Source organism: Caretta caretta, chromosome 19 (genome assembly GCF_965140235.1).
Source record: "Caretta caretta isolate rCarCar2 chromosome 19, rCarCar1.hap1, whole genome shotgun sequence".
Classification (NCBI taxonomy): Eukaryota; Metazoa; Chordata; order Testudines; family Cheloniidae; genus Caretta; species Caretta caretta.
The window spans coordinates 6,697,576-6,716,204 of record NC_134224.1 but is presented as its reverse complement, the minus strand read 5'-3'; the positions used below and the strand labels follow the sequence as shown (position 1 = coordinate 6,716,204).

Sequence of the window (18,629 nt, the reverse complement as noted above, 5' to 3'; positions counted from 1 at the left end):
GCCCAGACCCAGGGGTAGGCCCAAATGCATATGCATACACCAGCATGTGCGCGCACACAGGCCTAGACGTGACCACCTCTACTTCCACACATGCATCTGCACAGAGGCATCTGCGCTCCCTTTGCACATGTACTGTCCCCTGCACGTACTGTGCCCACGGACAAACACACAGAAAAGGCAGGCGGCACATGCTGGTTGTGAGAAGGGTGAAAGAATGCGGGGGAAAGAGGCAGAGAAGAAATCGGGGAAGGGGCAGTGTCGGGGTGGCGAGGTTCCCAATCTTCCCTGCTCCAAAGGGAGCAGAATAGGAGTTGCTCTGCAGGGTGGGAGCTGGGGATGGAGGAGGAGGGGAGGGCGATATGCTCCGGGGCCAATTGACTTCATGTTCATACTAAAAGAAAAGGAGTACTTGTGGCACCTTAGAGACTAACCAATTTATTTGAGCTGTAGCTCACGAAAGCTCATGCTCAAATAAATTGGTTAGTCTCTAAGGTGCCACAAGTACTCCTTTTCTTTTTGCGAATACAGACTAACACGGCTGTTCCTCTGAAACCTGTCATGTTCATACTGTTTGTTCCCTTTCACCTGGGTTGGGCCGGGCTGTAAAACTGCGGCCTGTCTGCTCATGTGTTCCTGCACATGGATTGCCATCCCAACGCCCCATTGTCTGCTAGTTAACTTGTAACCAGCGGCTCCCTTTCATCTGTTCCATTGGCCTCCACCCCACCTGGGGCTGCCAAGGCTGCCTGGGCATGCATTGCCCTGGGACAGCAGCTCCCTGATGGCTCTGGGGCGGGAGCACTTGCTAAGGACTAAGCTCGGGGAGAGCCCATTCCCTGTGTAGCGCTGAGCACCCTCCGCCCTGCTGACTTCAGTGGGAGCTGATGGCTCTCCATGGCTGGCAGCATCTAGCTTGGGCGGGGACCTCTCCGGGTGTAGCTGGCTATTTGCAAAGTGCCCACAAACTGGGTGCCTTCTGGCTGTCTCTCCCCTTCATCTCCTGAGGCAGAGCTTCCACTCCTCCCAGCCATTCTCTCTGTCAGCCCCCAGGTGCTTTCCCAGCCTTGGTCTGTCTGGGCAGCTTCTAGCCATTTTGAATGGTTCCTAGAGCCCGAGCTCCCACTTCTGAGCCCTCTGTAAGTTGCTGAGGGCTCAGAAGCAGCCCCAGCCCTGCTGCTGGCTTCTCTCTCCGCTTCATCCTCCAGTCTCTAAGGCACGTGCCTTGCTTCCTCTTGATCATTCTTCTGCTGGAAGAAGGGCTCACCGTGGCTGGAGTGGGGGGGAAGTCAGTCCATTTCAGTGGCAGACTACTTTGCATGAGAGTCATGTTCCTTAGAAGAGGGAGAACCTGCCTCCAAAGCATTACACAGAGCACAGCAAACTGTGAGGAGAAGAATGGAAGGACAGTCTCCAGCCAGGGAAACATGGACATTGGCTGCCAGGGCGCGAGGGATGGGACCGGCTCAGGTCAGACTGGCTGTTTGCTTAGAGCCCTGTGTAGCTCTGCCGTGCTGGGTCCAGGTGTTACGGCCTTTCAGTCTCTGCTGGGCCGGCCCCCCTGGGTCCTGTGCTGGGTGCGCTGCCCACCCCCTTCCCTCATCCCTGCTCCAGTCTAGTGTGCGCTTGCTCCTGCCGAGGGAGCTGTCAGCGCTGATGGGTTTGGCAGCGAAGCAGCTCAGCTGGTGAAAAAGCCTCCGGCGCTCAAGTGACCCACTAACCTTGTTCTTCTTAAAAATGCACAAAATGCAGTCTCCAGCCTATGGGGACTCCTCTCACTCTCACTCTCACTCTCACTGTCACACACACACACACACACACACACACACACACACACACACACACACGATCATGTTCTCCCTCTCCTCTCTCACTCACTCACAGCCACATGCTCCAGTCATGTTCTCTCTAACACACACACACACTGTTCTCCCTAACACCCCCCACACACAGCCACACGTTCAAAGTAGCATTCTCCTTCACACACACACACACACACACACACACACCCCACCCCTCTGCACTGACTCTCAGACTCCTTCAGATCCACAGACCCACTCTAACACATGGGGCCTGATTCTGGGCACTGCTGCTGTTCCCCAAAGCCCTGGTTAACAGCCTCGGGGAAACCCCCAGTGCAGGGGTGGTACAGGGCCATCCTACCTATGCTGCCTCTGTGGAAGGCTGTGCCATGGGTGTGGCCATGGGCCAGGTTAGGGTGGAAGGGGGAGTAACTGAAGTGCTTTGTGCTCCAGCTGGTCTGGAGCAGGCCTCCATCGCGGCCCAGAATCCCAGACAGTACCAGGGACAGGCCCCTTGCCAACTGCTGGCCCCATGCCGATGCTCCTGGGGTTCCCAGCACAGAGCCTGGCTCATGGATCCTCAAACACACTCCCACGCTCCAGAGAGGAAGCTGAAGTTTTGTAGCGAAAGGAGCCAGCTGCAGAGGACGGCTGTGGCGTTCCCAAAGCCCAGGAGGTGTCTGTACCCAGGATTTCGTTTGCTTTGGGCTTGTCTGGTTTTCAAAGGTATCCACAAATGAAGCACGTAAGGGTAGCCTATGCTGGTAGCCAGCACCGCACGGGTCACCCAGAGACCGGGGGGAGGGGTCTGCAGGAGGGCAAAGCAGGGAGGCAGCAGGTCCATGCAGTGAACATGCTGCTGTCTCTGCAGTATGGTTATTCTGCTCCCCTCTCCCCATGGCCAGCGTGGCGTGGCTGCCCTCGCAGACAGCCAGCCTGCGGCTGCCAAGCTTGCAGCGCTGACCTTATTTCTCTCTCCGCTTCCCAGCACTCCTACGCTGGACCCGGCGGTCACCATTCCCAGCACTCTCTTCCCCAAACTGCTACGGAAAAATCCCTGCAGCGGGGCCCAGGGGGAATCAGCTCGTCTTCTGGGCTGACTTGGGGGGCTGCGGGATCAGGTCGACGGGGGAGGCTGGTTTTGGGGAAGATGTGAGCTTGGCAGCTAAACACCATTGCACTGGGTCAGGCCAGCACAGACTGACAGTGCCCAGAGGCCTGATCGCTGTGATGGATCCTGTCTAATTAAGCTCCGGCACTGTGCCATTGCGCCGCACTCCAGAGGGAGAGGCTTCCCCTGCCCCCATCAGGGCTCTGAATGCCAGCCGTGCAGGCCTTGTCTGCTCCACTCTCCCCCCACCTCCCCACTTGTGCTCCCTCCTTGCCTTTAATCTTTCTCAAGCTCTTGTCACAGGCACTGTCTCCCCATCCCGGTCGTAGCTGCCCGTGGGGCACAAAGGAAGCTGTGCCAGCCGGGCAGAGCCATGCTAAGGGTCCCCTCCTCAGCCCCTCTCTTTAGGAGCATTTAGAACCTGGAAAGGTCAGATGCACTGTCAGGGGGTTGGTTTCCCTCCAGCTGATGTCTCTTTAATTCACCAGCACAGCCAGGAACGTGCTGTCAAAGAGGTTCCATTGGCTACAGTGTGGTAAGAGCTAATGGGGGCCCAAGTGCTTCCCCCCTGGCTTTTGAGACACCCCCCCCGCCATGCACTCTTCCTCCCAACTCCTTGAGCCCAGCCTACCCTTAGCTGGCAACAATCAGTTGGGCCCTTCACCTCTGCTCTGATCCTGATTTCACCCTCACTGGCTGGCTCCCCAACCCCCCAGGGCGCACCCTGCCTAGGTAGATGGCTGAGGCTGGGATAACACTCTGCTGTGTTTTCGCGCCTGGTGGTAATTCACGCAGCTTTTCCTTCTTGCTCCATCTCTCTGTGCCCTGCTGCGGGGCTCTTGGGAAGCTGGTGTGCAGCCTCCCTGATCCTGCAGAGGCCTGGTCTACACACAACAGTTTGACTGGCATAGAGCTATGTTGGCTAGGAATGTGAAGAGCTGCAACTGGCATCGCTTTGCTGGCAAAAGGCCTAGCGCAGATGCAAAAAAGGACTTACTCTGTTGGAGGAGCTGGTATAAGCGACACCAGCTCACGAGCTCCTCTGCTAGTAGAAGCTGCGTCTCCACCCGGTGGGTTTGCCAGCAGATCTCTATTGATCTAGCTCCATTGGCAAACCCTTTTAGGGTAGACAAAGCCTGAGCAATGGCAGGGCCAGGCTCTCTTGTGCTGCTTTCCCCCATCCTCTCTGGGGTGCTTGGCAGGGGTGCTGAGAGCAGTGGGTAGCTGGGAAATGTCAGGCCGCACCTGCTGAGAACAACAGGGACACGTCCAGAGCAGCTGCTGGAGCTGATCAGGTTCTTGTGGTGTCACTGGGGGAAAATGCATGGCCAGAAGCTGTAGATTTGGGGGGCCGTCAGCTGACTGGCCAAAGGAAGGTGACGGATTTGCAGGAGGTTCTGGATCCCAGACCAGGGGTCCGGGGGAACCCATCATTTGTAGGGTTAAATCCTGTGCCCAGCTCACAACCCTGGGGAAAAGGGAGCAGTGGGTTCTCTTTGGGTGGCAGGGGAGGCCAGAATCCCTCCCCATGCTGTGGAACATCATCCTCCCCATCTAAGAGGGGTGGCCTGGCTGGGGAGACTTAGTAGGGCTCTCATCCCCCCAGCCACCCCTCCAGACTCGGGTGCAGGGAGCTGTACAGAGGTTTGGTTCTCCTGTGTTGGTTGCTCTGTACCCCTGCAGAGCAGAACCATAGTGGGAAGGATGATGGGGGGGATTTTCCCTGTGCTGTATGTCACTGACTGGTGGGCTAACACTCCATGACACATGCCTGCCCCCTGACTCTCGCCCTCGGGGTGGGCAGCACCTCTAGGCAGCACAGGCCCCAGCCACTAAGGAGTTAACGCATTTTTCTCTCTCTCTCTCTTCCTGCTGGTTTAATTTCAGTTTTATTTGCATTTCTGACTGAGTCCAAAGAAGTCGATGTAACACCTCATCTGGAGTGTTAAAGAGATAGGCACTATATTTAGATGCTTGTGCTTGCTGGAGCAGTGCCTGATGCTTGCCGCTGTCACTCAGCCAGGTTAGCTTTGTTCCTCCACCCGAGCTCTTCAAATGATAGCCAAAGTTTAGAGTGAGATGAGTTTTGGCTTCTCAAAGTCTCCAGGATTTTGGGGTCAGGATGGCAGCCGGAGGCGAGCCTTCCTCCCGTGAGTTGCCAGGCATCCAGGGGCTCAGCTGGCATGCAGTGGGCATGTGGGTCAACGGAAGCTTCACGATGACAGATTATGGCGTAGGCAACAGTGAGCTGGTGCAAGATTGCCTTGAGGTGGGCGTGGCACCGTGCCGTGCTTCTCTGCCCCATTGCATTGTGAGGTCGTGGTGCTGTGGCATTGCCCCGTTGTGACATGGCGTGGGGGTGCTTCTGTGTCCTGGGGTGGCGATGGAAACGGTTCTTTTCCACGGAGGATTTTGAGCGGGGCCTCTCACCGTGGTGCCTGACATGGTCTCGGCAGGAGGACGTCTCCTTGTAACAATGGGTGTGACACGCTGAGGTTGTGAGCATGGCAGCTCCATACAGATCCCAATTAGCTCCCATCCTAAAGAGAGATTTCCGTCCCCCCATTCGGGGGTGGGGTGGGGGAGGAGAATAACCCTCCCCCCACACGGATCATCTGCAGCGGGGTAAAACAAACCCCTCCCTTCAGTTTCGCCCTAGGTGTGGAGACAGGATGAAAGGCCAATGCTCCAACTGTCTCCCCTGTTTATCTGTCCTGCAGGGATTGCCGAGTGTTTCAGTGTCTGAAGTGTCTCTTCTGTTAACATGTGTGTCACAGGGCATGTGACGGTCCACACAGCAAGGCTGCCAGGCTCAGCACCTGGCTCAGTGGATTCGGGCTTGGGCGGCGGGGCTAAAAATAACAGTGTAAACGTTCGGGCTGGGGCTGGAACTGGGGCTCGGAGATCCCATGAGGGGGTAGGTCTCATGCCTAAGGGACAAGGGTAGGTTTACAGTGCGGGCACCGGGTGTGTTTGCAGCTCACACGGACAATCACAAGCAAATTTACGTCTCCAGTAGCCGTGAAGCTGCAGCAGAGCGGGCTGTACCATCCCACCCGGACCCCTGGGTAATTATTTGGGTGGCTAGCCCCTGCCGAATCCTGTGTGGGGGCAGCTTCGTGGCTATTCATACCTGAGCTAGCTAGAGTAGTGTCGACGTACCTTATCTTGTGTGATAAGTGCATACCGGTGAGAAACTGTGTACAAGCGTGTGAGTACGTGATCCATGTGTGCATGCAAGTCTATGGGCCTGTGCTTTTCCATGTGTGTTCAAGCCTGTGGTGTGGATTTCAATGCCACTATCGTGACTAAGCTCTTCCCCTATGAAATGAGTTGGCTGGATCTTGGTCCAGTTCCGCGTGACAAATAAACCCGCTCCCTTCAGTCAGCGCTGATCAGATCCCTTGTTGCCAGGCTCTTAAGAGAAGCCAAAGACAGAAAGGGCCATGGGGACTGGATCAAGATGGGGTGTCTTTCCAAAAGACAGTCTCTAGTTCACACAGGGATTATTTCGGGAAGTCCCGTGGCCTGTGTTATGCAGGAGGTCAGCCGAGATGGTCACTCCCTTCTGGCTTTAGGAGCTGTGAATCCACTCTCCTGGGTTGGTTCCTCCAGGCCAGGGTTGAGCCACCGGTGGGGGAAGCTTGTATTGCGGTTGCCCTTTGCTGTACCTATACACCGGCTCCAGGGCTGCCCTGGTTCTCCGCATCACCCTTCTCCTGGCACGGGCCCGGGCGGCCTTCCATCCATCCGGGAGGAGGAGGCTGGATGAGGTGGAAATTCTCTGTGGCTGCAGCACCTTTCTTCAGTCCCTCATCCATGGACGTAGCCGAGCAGAATTGCTCTGGGCACCATCCACTGACTTCTTGGACTCCTCCTCAGGGCAGTGGGTGTAGTCCAAGGTTCTCTGCTCGATGGCCCCCTCTTGGACCGGACCTGCTTCCCCATCCGTGTTTACATTCTGTGTCCCCAGTAATCAGTTAAGACCTGGGCTCTGGGCCTCTCTCACGTGGGGTAGGGTGGGCTCTGCCTGCCATCCCAGGATTTCTATCAGCTTCTGGCTGAACTAATAATATACAGCAAACCAAAAAAAGAGGGACGGGCCTTCAACTGGAGCCAAAGAGAGTCTGGAAAAGCTGCAGGATGTCAAAGGCTACGTGGATGTTTTATTAAAAAAAAACCCCATGTGATACAAACTGAGCCTCGAATGGTTAGTCACAAGTCCCCCTGCGGCCCACAGTACTCTCCGCCTTAGGGTTTATTCTCTTACAACAATGTTGTCTAAATCTTTTCACAGGGAGCAGATTGTTTTGTTGGTGACACACTGTGGGGGGGAGGAGGAGGGGAAATAGATTTGTTAGTTAAAACAATCGAAGCCTTTATTTAAAAGAACAGAAAGCAACGCGGTGTGTGTCTGAATTAAATAAAAAAAGAGTTCAGAGGAACAGCCGTGTTAGTCTGTATTCGCAAAAAGAAAAGGAGGACTTGTGGCACCTTAGAGACTAACCAATTTATTTGAGCATGAGCTTTCGTGAGCTACAGCTCACTTCATCAGATGTTTCCACGGTAAACATCTGATGAAGTGAGCTGTAGCTCACGAAAGCTCATGCTCAAATAAATTGGTTAGTCTCTAAGGTGCCACAAGTCCTCCTTTTCTTTTTTTAAAAAAAGAGTGCGGGTCAGTTTGAAAACGTGGCTCTCCGGTGGTGGGCGGTGGCGCGTGACTCCTGTCGATTGTGTTTGCAGCAGGACTTGAGCACCTAACATCTTTAAAGTGCTGAGCGGACACTGAGAGTAATGTAAACCTCCCCCACAACCCAACTCCTCCTCTCCCCACACTTCCCCCCCCCCCCCGCATGCACACCCCTCCCTGCAGGAGCTGCCACCCCTGTTTACACGTGGGACAAGTGAAATCACTCAGCCAGCTCTCAAGTCCCAGGCCTGGCGCTATGCTTTCACTTTGAGGCTTCACGGCTTTCGCAAGGGCTCTGACTGTATTTTGATGGTTTCCCTGCTTTCATCCTCGGATTGCTGAGCAGTTTTGCTCTGAGCTGTTAAAACAGCTGCTGAGGTGGATCCCCGGAAGTGCTGCATTTCAGCAGTGCGTGAAGTAAGCCTTGTAAACAGTAAATAGTTATAAAGCGACACCGTCAACTTAAACAGCACACTCCTGCCCATTCTTACTGGCAAAAACTGGTTCTTTCCTCCCCTGTACTCTGTTTCCTTTGTAGATTTAATAGCACCATAGGTACAGTCAGAAATGTTCTGTGAGTTTGCACACAGCAAAAGGGGAGAGAGAGAAACATTTAGAAAAAACAGGAACATCTGAGTGTGAAACCACAAACATTGGCAGGGTGAGGTGGTAACTAATGCTGTTTTGCACTAGCTATTAGAAATGGCCTAGCTTTTGCATTCACATTGCCCGTTTTAAGGGCTGAAATCTTTGGCTGCTAGGTGCTACAGTCTATAAAGTAAATAGCAGCCATTAATTATGGTTATTGGCATTATTTATTGCTCTGTTGAGTTGTATTAAATCAAGCTCCATCTCATTTTTATGATTGTAAGTGCTGGGATTAAAAAAAAACAACCACCACCAACCCAGCCAGAAGCGGATGTTTGAAAGTACCATTTTCAGTACTCTGCATGGCATGACTGCAGATGTGAGCCACAGTCCATCAGAAAACATGAGCCACTATGCACCCAAGTGTCATCTTCTGCATGCATCCCCCCCCCCCCCACAGCCCTGGGTGGGGAGAGAAAATGCAGCTCTCCCTTTAAAGAGAGGCTTCCAACCTCTGAGCCCATAGCCGCTGATCTTAGCCGGAGAGAATGCAGAGCACAGGAGCCTTGGTGTGTGGGTGTGAAATGGGGAGGTAAACAAAAGAGGGGGGTTGAGGGGGTGATTCTTCCTGGCCCTTGTGGAAATCCCTGTGGTTTCCGGTCTAGTTTTTAACACTCATCCCCACTAAAGCAGCAGGCTCAGATTAGACCAAGTGAGTCATCCAAAGCAAATGTTTGTGTCTCCTTCCCTTTATCTTGTGCCCTGCCCTGGGAGGGGACCGACTCTGCCCCTCCTACCCCACTGAACCAGGTATCCCCTCTATTGCCCCACACAACACCCGCCATACGCTTATTTCTGGGGGACGGTGCCTAGCGTCGCAGTACCACTGTTGCCAAGTCTCGTGATGTTATCACAACCCGCCGTGATATTTGATGGCTTTCCTCAAAGCTCGTGGATTCAGGTGTGTGTGGGGGAGGGAGAATTTCCATTTCATGAATAATCATTTTTAAAACAAAGTAAGTTTCTAGCCTTTGCGGTTGCAGAGAAAAGCTTAACAACGAACCCAGGTGAATAGGCTGAGAACATGAGCCCAAAAGTTGTTATTTACAAAAATAATAATAATAAAAAAAACAAACCCCAAACCTCTCATGAGTGTTAAGCCAATCTGATGATTATTCGAAGCCTGACTCATGATTCCCGCATGTATGGGGCTGGTGCCACTGAGCATCTGTCCATCTCCCTGCATTTATAGTGTGCCCATCCCCCTGGTATCTGCCCAGGAGCAGAGCCGCCCTGCTGCTTGGTGTCCTGCTGATGCGGCCGGGCACCCTGCTGGCCCGTCTCCCTGCACAGGGCTCCCTGTACCTTGCTCCTCCCTCTGCATACCTTGCTGCCTTTCCTGATGCCAGCCAGGTGGTGGAGGACATGGAATTGGAGCCTCTCAACTCCTCGGGCTAATTAACATAAATTGACACTGACTAATTAACTGCTCCAGCTCATTAAGGCCTTGGTGCTATGTCTCTGGGAACAGCAGGCGGCCAGGCCATTGTCTTCAGTCTCCCACAGAGGCGCATTGAACTGGCCCTTCAGACGCTTCCCAGCTCTGGCTGCCCCACAGGGGCACCTGCCCCACTTCAAAGCCCTGCTCAGCTGTGTGTGCAGCCTCCCGCTCACCCCCTTCTGGCTGCCCCTCCGCCCTGTCAGGCTGGCCAGGGTGAGGCTGTAAAGAGAGATAACAAGATTGGGGCTTAATCCACTTATTCCTGACTGGCGGGGCGCCTGGTGACAGCCGGTTTGGAAAGTCCCAAGGCCCAGTTAACACACAGGAAGCCTCTGGCCTGGCCCCACCAGGGAGTGCTGGCAGTTCCAGCATTGGAGGTGGCAAAAAGGAAGCCGGGGGGCCGGAGGGCCATGATCGGAGTAAGAATGACTGACAAGGCTCCAGAGGGAAGCAAGCCCCAGTTTAATTTGAATGATGATCCATTCTCGATCCTGCTCACAGAAGTCAAGTGGGAAAGAGGCAGCCAGGAGGTCTCGTCCCAGCTCTGAAGGGCAAATCACTTAACTTGCTATGCCCCAGCTGTATAGGAGAGGTAGGATTGCCCAGTGGGTAGGGTACTGGCCTACGATGTGGGAGTCTTGGGGGACCTTGGGCAAGTCACTTCTGGCCAGATATAAAAGGCATTGAGGTGTCTAATGGTGCAGACCATCTTTAATGTGAGAAGTTCAGTTACCATGTTGATGTGGGCCAGATAAATACCTTTGATAGATCTACTGGGGATAATGATACTGAGCTGCCTCGCAGGCGGGTTGAAATGGACACCAAGGTGAGAGGCCTCGTCTGAGCTACTGTGACTGCGGCTGGTTTAAGCATAGACAATTCCGTGCCCTCACACTACCCTTGCTGAATCGGTTTCAGTTTTGCCTCACGTCCACACCAGCTCTTTCTTAAACCATTTCAGTGGTGATCCTCTCTGGGTACCTCTCCCACAATTCCCAGCTCAGCTCCTAGAATCCTGAGAGATTTTGCAAGGCGCTGTTGGTGCAGTATGAGGAGGGCTGGTTGAGTGATTTCAGTATGTCTGTGCCTGGTCTACAGCTCAGACTGAACCCCAATTAAGTGTTAACCAGTTAATAAACCTTCTGAAAGATAATCTGTTCTGACCGGTTATTGGGCTGTTCATCTGCAGCTCTCCACCTGCCATGCTTTTGTGTGTGAACAAAGCATTCTAGTCACATTGCGTGGGCTCTGAGCAATTGAATTTCTCTGGTGTAGGCCTGGCTTATGAGAGATGTTTGTAAAGTGTCCACTAAGAATAGGCTCAAACTAAACCCCTTCAATCTGAACACCTGAATTTTGGGGCTTGGGGCCATCTCCAGTTGTCTCCTCATTGTAATTTCTAAACGGATTGATTCCCTTCCCCTCTTCATCCAGGGGGAGCGTCCCCATTGCTGTGAGCCCTGAGGTTTCCCCAGTGTGTCTGCTTTATACTCCTCAATGCCCGTCCTCCGTCATGGCTGCCACCAGGGTTCATGAGAGCCACCTGGAACTCCCTTCCCAACCCATCTGTTTCTTAACTGGCCAAATTAGGAGTTATGGAACAGCTTCTATATAAGGAGAGATTAATAAATCTAGCACTGTTCGGCTTAGAAAAGAGATGACTAAAGCCAGATATGGCAGAGGCCTATAAAATAGTAAAGGGTGTGGAGAAATTTTTCAGAGGAGTGTTGTGTTATTCACCCCTTCACATAACACAAGCACTAGGGATCACCCAATGAAATTAATGGGCAACAGGTTTCATACAAACATAAGGAAATCCTTCTGCACACAGTCAATCTGTGGAAGTCATTGCCAGGGGAAGTTGTGAAGGCCAAAAATACAACTGGGTTCAAAAAAGAATTAGGTAAGTTCATGGAGGATAGGTCCATAAATGGCTATTAGCCAAGATGGTCAGGGATGCAACCCCATGTTCTTGGTGTCCCTAAACCTCTGATTGCCAGAAGTTGGGACTGGATGTCAGGGGATAGATCACTTGATAATTGCCCTGTTCCTGGATGTCAGGGGATAGATCACTTGATAATTGCCCTGTTCTGTTCATTTCCTCTGAAGCGTTGAGTGGAAGGCGGGATACTGGGCTAGATGGACCATTGGTCTGACCCAGCATGGAAGTTTTTATGTTCTTAAGTTGGGTTGCTGCCGAGCAAAGTGAGTTCTCTGCCTCCCAAGCCCCAACCCCAGGGCTTCCACAAGGGTCCCAGCCACTTACAAGTCCCCAGACCACAGTGAATTGGGAATTGGAGTTATGTCTTTTATGTTTATCTCATCTCGCATATCAAGGCAAACGTCCCCAAGACACCAAGTGACAGAGGCTGCCAGAAACCTTGTTTTCATGGGAACGGGTTGAGTCTTGGGGAGGACAGGAGGAGGAGGAGGAGGGAGAGAAGGAAAGAAGGCAGCGCTGGAGAAATGTGTCCAAAGTCTCTGCCAACAAATCCTGCAGCATGTGTGCGGTGGTTGGAGAGCCACTGAGCCTGCTGAGGAAAGGACCAGCACTGATGGGCCAAGCTGACTCCCTTGAACGTCCATCTGGGTCCAAGGCAGTGGAGACAGCGTGTCAGCTGCTGTAGGGAAGTGAGAGGCAGCTACCAATGTAGCCAATTCTTGCAGTGGCTGAAGAAGGAGAGTCACTCACAGGAGCTGTTGTCCTTCAGTTTGCAGGGTCTGGGTCTGCAGGGGGATGGACGGAGTGGGGCTGGAACTCTGTCTCTTTCACGTCAAAGTCACCAGCCTGAATTCAGTCTGGATTGGCTGCGACCAAACCCTGTTGCCATCTGTTCATGCTTTGGCCTGTGTGAAACAAGCTGTTGGTCTCAGTCCAGTTCCTAGTGGGCAAGTGCCCGCCTTGCAAAATCCACCATCCTAACTGGCACCCTCGTTGGCAGTCCCAGCAGAGCGGCCTAAGAATGAATGGGCTACGGGCCTTGCCTACACTGGGAAGCTTTGCACATGTCCAACCTGTTTAGTTGTGTTGGGGTAGCACTTAAGAGCCCTTGTCATGGACCAGCACCACACTGGGCTAGGTTCCATATGCGAAGACCTGGGCCTCGTCAGTGCTCGAGGATAGAACCAGTTGTAACTGAGCATACACGGCTTGATTCCATGTGTCCATGCTAGCTCTGCTGCATTGTTTTTCTGCACTGCGCCCGCGACAGTCGCAATGCCCTCTGGGTAGCTATCCCACAGGCCCCAGCTCGACTGCCAGAAGCAGTGCATTCTGGGAGGTTTTCTGAAGCCCCACTGATTTATTGTCCGATCTCCGCAGGAGGACTAGTCACGTCATGGCAGAGTGCCTCCCTCCACGCTTCCCTTGAATCAGTTCAAACTGAACTGGTTAAGCTTACGTGGGTTATTAAACCTATGGAAAGGCTGGTTGTTCTAACCAGCTAGCAAGCCGTTTTCAGGCCACTTGTCTTATACAAACGTCCCAGCAGCTCTAACCAGCAGAATTTCTGCAGTGCAGACCAGTCTTTGCACCCATCACGGCTGCAAAATGGGTTTGACAATAGCTTTGTCGGGTCTGTGCCAGTTTTGACCCCAGTGCAGACCAGGCCAGAGAAACTTGCCCCTAGCGGAAGGCCTTCCGTGGCAGGGTTGAGCGCGCCCTGCGATCACCCTCCCCAATCCACTTCTCTGGGTGCCTCTCTCTCTCATCAGCCCAACAGTCACTGTGAAGTCTTTTCCCTTTGATACCTCTCAGGGCCAGGAGATCCCGATGTCAGTCCCTGGCAGAACCTGTCAGGCAACTTTCCTCGGTGTCTTGTGCAACAAACAAAGGGCAGAGAGTCAAAAGCTCTGATACTGTGACATGACCTCACCTCTCTACGGAGCCTGCAGCATGGCTCTGGATATTCTTCCTGGGCCTGGAGAAAACACCCTCCCGCCACGTGTGTTTCCTGTACCTTTTTCTTGTCTTTTCTTTCAGAGGCTCGAGTGGGAAAGGATCACAGTTTTGCTAGCAAAGGGGGCTTCACCGGCTCCAAGGGGCTGGCTGGGGAGGGCAGAGCTGCAACCTGCTGCAGGGTCAGCAGCCCAACACAAGTTCTGTGGGGCAGCCGAAAGGGCCAGAGGAGCATCTAACCCTGACCCCTTTCTATGGGAAGTCTTGTGCTTAGGGCACAGACCTGGGACTCAGGACTCCTGGTTCAAGGAGCTTGGTGACCTTGGGTGAGCCACTTTGCCACTCTATGCCTCAGGTTCCCCTCTGTCAAATGGGGCTGATACTCACCTACCCTTCATTTCAGTAGCCCCCCCCCAAAGCCCTCAGAGGTGGGAAGCAGTATCGAAATGTGTATTACATGTGATTTGTATACGAGGGATGGGCCTGAATTGGAATCCTGGATTGTCACTCTGAGGAAGACCAGATCCAGAGCCCAGCATAGATTCGTAGATTCATAGATACTAAGGTCAGAAGGGACCATTATGATCATCTCGTCTGACCTCCTGCACAACGCAGGCCACAGAATCTCACCCACCCACTCCTGCGAAAAATCTCACCTATGTCTGAGCTATTGAAGTCCTCAAATCGTGGTTTAAAGACTTCAAGGAGCAGAGACTCCTCCAGCAAGTGACCCGTGGCCCATGCTACAGAGGAAGGCGAAAAACCTCCAGGGTCTCTTCCAATCTGCCCTGGAGGAAAATTCCTTCCCGACCCCAAATATGGCGATCAGCTAAACCCTGAGCATATGGGCAAGATTCACCAGCCAGATACTACAGAAAATTCTTTCCTGGGCAACTCAGATCCCACCCCATCTAACATCCCATCACAGGCCATTAGGCAGCCGCTCTTCTCTCATGGGCCCAGACTAGATGTCTTGGAGCCAGACCATTCGGACTCTCCAGGTCAGGCTTCCAGCTCTGCGTGCCACATCTGCTCTCCCCATCCCGCTGTCCTGAACCACCCTTAAGGGAATGAGATTCCAGTTCTTCCGGACAACAGTTTCAGGGCCAGCTCGAACAGCCCCAGCTCTGCATTTCCTCATTGGCAAAGCAATGTGGACAGGAGCTGGGATCCTGCACCATTTGCATAGCCCCTAGACAGACTTCTCCCTCCATGTTCACCCTGCGTCTTTGAGCCCCTCTCTGGGGCCAGCACCCCAGGGACCAGCAGCCCTGTACAGCACAAAGGCTGTCAGAGGCATCTGCTCATTGGTTCATCGCCGTAGCCACAATGACCCAGAACAAACCTGTCTGCTTGTAGTGCCTGAGAATGGCTGGGCTCCAGGTATCTCGACACATTCGTGGGATTCCTCTGCGCTGGCCTAGACAGAGGTGTAATCGCCCCATGAACCAGAGGCCCTTGGTTGTGGGAGGGGAAATCTCAACCGGGTTTGTCACTGGGGCTTGCTGTTCTGGGTTGGCTCTGTTCACCGCCTCCTTTCCAGCTGGTGTGGGGGATGTTGGCGACACACCCCGCCATCCAGTCCCTTGCACAGCGATCACCTCCAGCCCCCCTGGAGCGTCCCTGGAGCTCGGCCCCAGCAGATGCGAGGGAGAGTCAGGGTGAGGGAGACGCAGGAAGGGAACAGAAGAAAGACACTGCTATTGGAGTGGAAATTGGAAACGGAGCTAGTGCAGTTGTTTTCCAAGCCCCCTACACAGGCAGCCTGTGTTTCCTTGACTCGCCAGGCTGCTGCCAGGACATGGGGACACTTGTTGGTGGCGGGTCGGGGGTCAGTGTGGAGATGTGAAGAATTCTCCTTTCTGTAATCTCTGGAATCTGTCCCAGCGCTGACGCCCGGCCCAGACACAGAACCCTCATTCTTCCTCTTCCTTTTCTCTTAAAGTGAAAAATGATTGGTATGGCCACCGAGTCTGCGACCCCAGCTGTGCGGTTACCCCTGAGGGCTGTGGGCCCTGGGAGGGCAGAGGCACCCTTTATATGGGTTGCAGGAAGCCCTGGGTCAGGTGTGATGGGTAAGGGTCCCCAAGCACAGCATGAGGAATGGGAGAGGCACAGCACTTGCTCAGGGAACTGGAGAAATGTTGCCCCTAGGGAGAGAAAGACAGACAGACCAACAAGACAGGGCCAGGCATGGAACACAGCAGCTGAGAAGGACCCACCTGCCTCCCATGGCACTCTCTGGGCTTCTGCCATCCTCCCTGTTCATTTCTGCCCTAGCTTTGGTTTGGAGGCAGGAACTGTGGGGTGGCCGAACAGGTGTCTTGCTCCCATCACGCTCCGCTGTGGGTTTACTGCACCATGTGCTAATGCCACCACAATAGAAAGGGTTATGACAGATACTCTAATTTGCCAGTTCATTGCCCACAGTTCAGTTACTGTCTGGGCTGTCATCAGGCCTGGCTACCTGCCAGGAGCCAGTTAAAGACCTGGTTGGGTGGTTTCAGAGTCCAGGGCTGGGGTCTTGGGGTAGACGCTAACCTTGGCTGTCTGCAGAACCTAAGGGGTTGAGTCAGTGCTTGTCTACGTGAGAAAATTGCATTGATTTAACTAAACTGATCTAGAAATCAGCGCATCTCTGTTATGTGGATACTCTTATTTCAGTCTGAGAGTGCCCAATAGTGATTTAGGGCTTGTCCACAATGAAAACGCAGAAAAGGTAATCAATCTGAATTACCCTTGAGAGCAGATTAATTAAACCACATTAAATCCTTGTGTGGACTCTCTTATCCAGAATGAAAATGACTTTGATTCAGTTTTGCTTTTACTTGGGCAGTGAATTGTGCTAAACCAAATTCAGGCCACTAGCCATACAGGGGTTTAATGTGGTCTAACTAATCAAATTAAACTAATTAAATTAATCAAATTAAACTAATTAAAAACTACTAACTAATTAAATTAACACATTTAGTTTAATTTTCCTGTGTAGACAAGTCCTTCGCTGATGTTAATTTCTCACTGACTGATGCTAAATCCCTCTAAGGCCCTGTCAAAATGGAGAATTTTTTTCAGTGTAACCTAAGGTGTGAATTTAACCCATCTAATTACACTTGTATAACTCACCCTTTACATTCCAGTATCAAAGTGACTTTTTTCAGTTTAGTTTATGATGCTTGAGAAGGGGTTTAAGCTAAATGGTGTAAAATCATGCTAGTACTGCAATACATTGAAAAGTGGAGCAGTCCACCTGCAATGAAGGGTTAAATGCTGAGCGGCTGTATGTGATCCAGCGGCTGCTTCGGGGTGACGGGAGATGAGTGGGGAGCTGGAGCTCTCAGGCCCCAGGAACTGTAGGGCAGGGGGATTGTACTGAATTAATGAAGGCCTTGCATACACCTACAAGTTGTAGCTCTTTAATCACACTGGTCTGGTCCAACAGATAAAATGGTCCTAGTGTGGATGCAGTTATGTTTATATTTATACTGGTATAGTTTATTCCTGTTCAGGAAGAGGATTAAGCTTTACAGGGGTATAAGGCATCTTTATCTGGGTATCACTGCATCCACGCTTAGGCATGGCACTGGTAAAAACCCATGCCCATAAACACCATAGCCATATAGGTACAAAAACTGTGTTTGCTCCAGCTCAGTGTTTCTCAACCTTTGTGTTACTAGGGACCAGCTTGCTACCTTCCTAAACTGAGTCAGGGAGATCTCACGGACGGGCACCGGTCCATGGACCAGTCGTTGAGAAACACTGCTCTAGCTAAAAGAAAAGGGGGACTTGTGGCACCTTAGAGACTAACAAAGTAGCTGATGCTTTGGCAGGCACTCGGGCCACAGGCACCCAGAGGTAGGGGGGGATTTTAGATCACAACTGCTGTCAACAGTGCAGTAGCTAAAGGCTACTTTTGTGCTCAGCTTGCAGTGTGTGTGGGTGCTGACCACAGCAATAAGGGGGAGTCCCCGTGACACAGGAGAGGAGAAATAGGGATTCCCCAAGTGGCTTTTCCAAGATGCAGTCACGCTGGGCAGCTCCAAGAACTGCCTGTTCATGCCTATTTTCTGCACAGTTTGAATGAGGAAGTGACACAGCAGTTAGCACTTTGCTGTGAGACACCCAATTATGGTCACAGCTGACAGGGAAGGCGACCTGAAAAACTCCCCTGTGCTGGGTGGACCCAGGGCAGGGCTTTGACATTGGCCAATGTCACATCCCCTGCATCAGGAGCCACGGCACTATCGTCTAAACACAGGACTAGGAACCAGGAGCCCCTGAGTTCTAAAGCCACCACACTCTGACTCTTAGAGGTCTGGAGCAAGCCTGTAGGCTAAATGATCCCTTGTGTTGAACCACGCAGGAAAATAGGACATTCCTCTAGGCAGTGTCCATTCCTAGGAGGCCTGGTTCTGACCTGAAACCCTGACCCTATTGAAGTCAATGGGGAATTTTGCTGTTGAATTAATGGGACTAAGATTTCACTGTGGACCTGCCCCTTTTGTAATGGGCCAACCTATAACCCAATCTCAGGTCCAGAACAGCTAAGCTTTCAGGTCTAGAAACAGGGCAGGAAATCCCAGCACTTCATTGATATTCACCTAATTAACCCTCACAGCCATGTGAGGAGAAGGGAGGTGAGGGTCAATTTCCCAATGGGAAACTGAGGCACAGAGCTGGGAGGTGACTTACCCAAGGCCACTGAGTCAGTGGCAGAGCTGGGATTAGAACCCACAAGTTCCTGGCTCGCAGTCCTGTACTTAGACCCCTGCACACTATTTCTGATACTGGCTCGGTCAGGATTCCCGGAAGCTGAACCTCTTCTGGTATCATGTCACGTCTTCCCCTTTCTGAAAGCTGGGTGTGCAAATGAGCCTGGGCCAAGGGGGAGTGGAGACCAGGGAAGTTAATGAAAATTGTTTGACCCTCACAAGGATTTGGGTTCTTCTGACCAGGGTTTGATCAGGCAGATCCTTATTTCCCATCAGTCTGTCCTACATGGGACTTGAAGTTAAACACCAAATCCTGCCCAGGAGAAACGG

General features: G+C 52.5%; 1 long non-coding RNA gene across 2 annotated transcripts in view; it reads left to right on the top strand.

The window, feature by feature from the left end:
• LOC125624896 (uncharacterized) overlaps nt 1-18,629 on the top strand; it is a 101,689-nt gene that overhangs the window by 22,731 nt on the left and 60,329 nt on the right. The gene's annotated exons all lie outside the window — the stretch shown is intronic.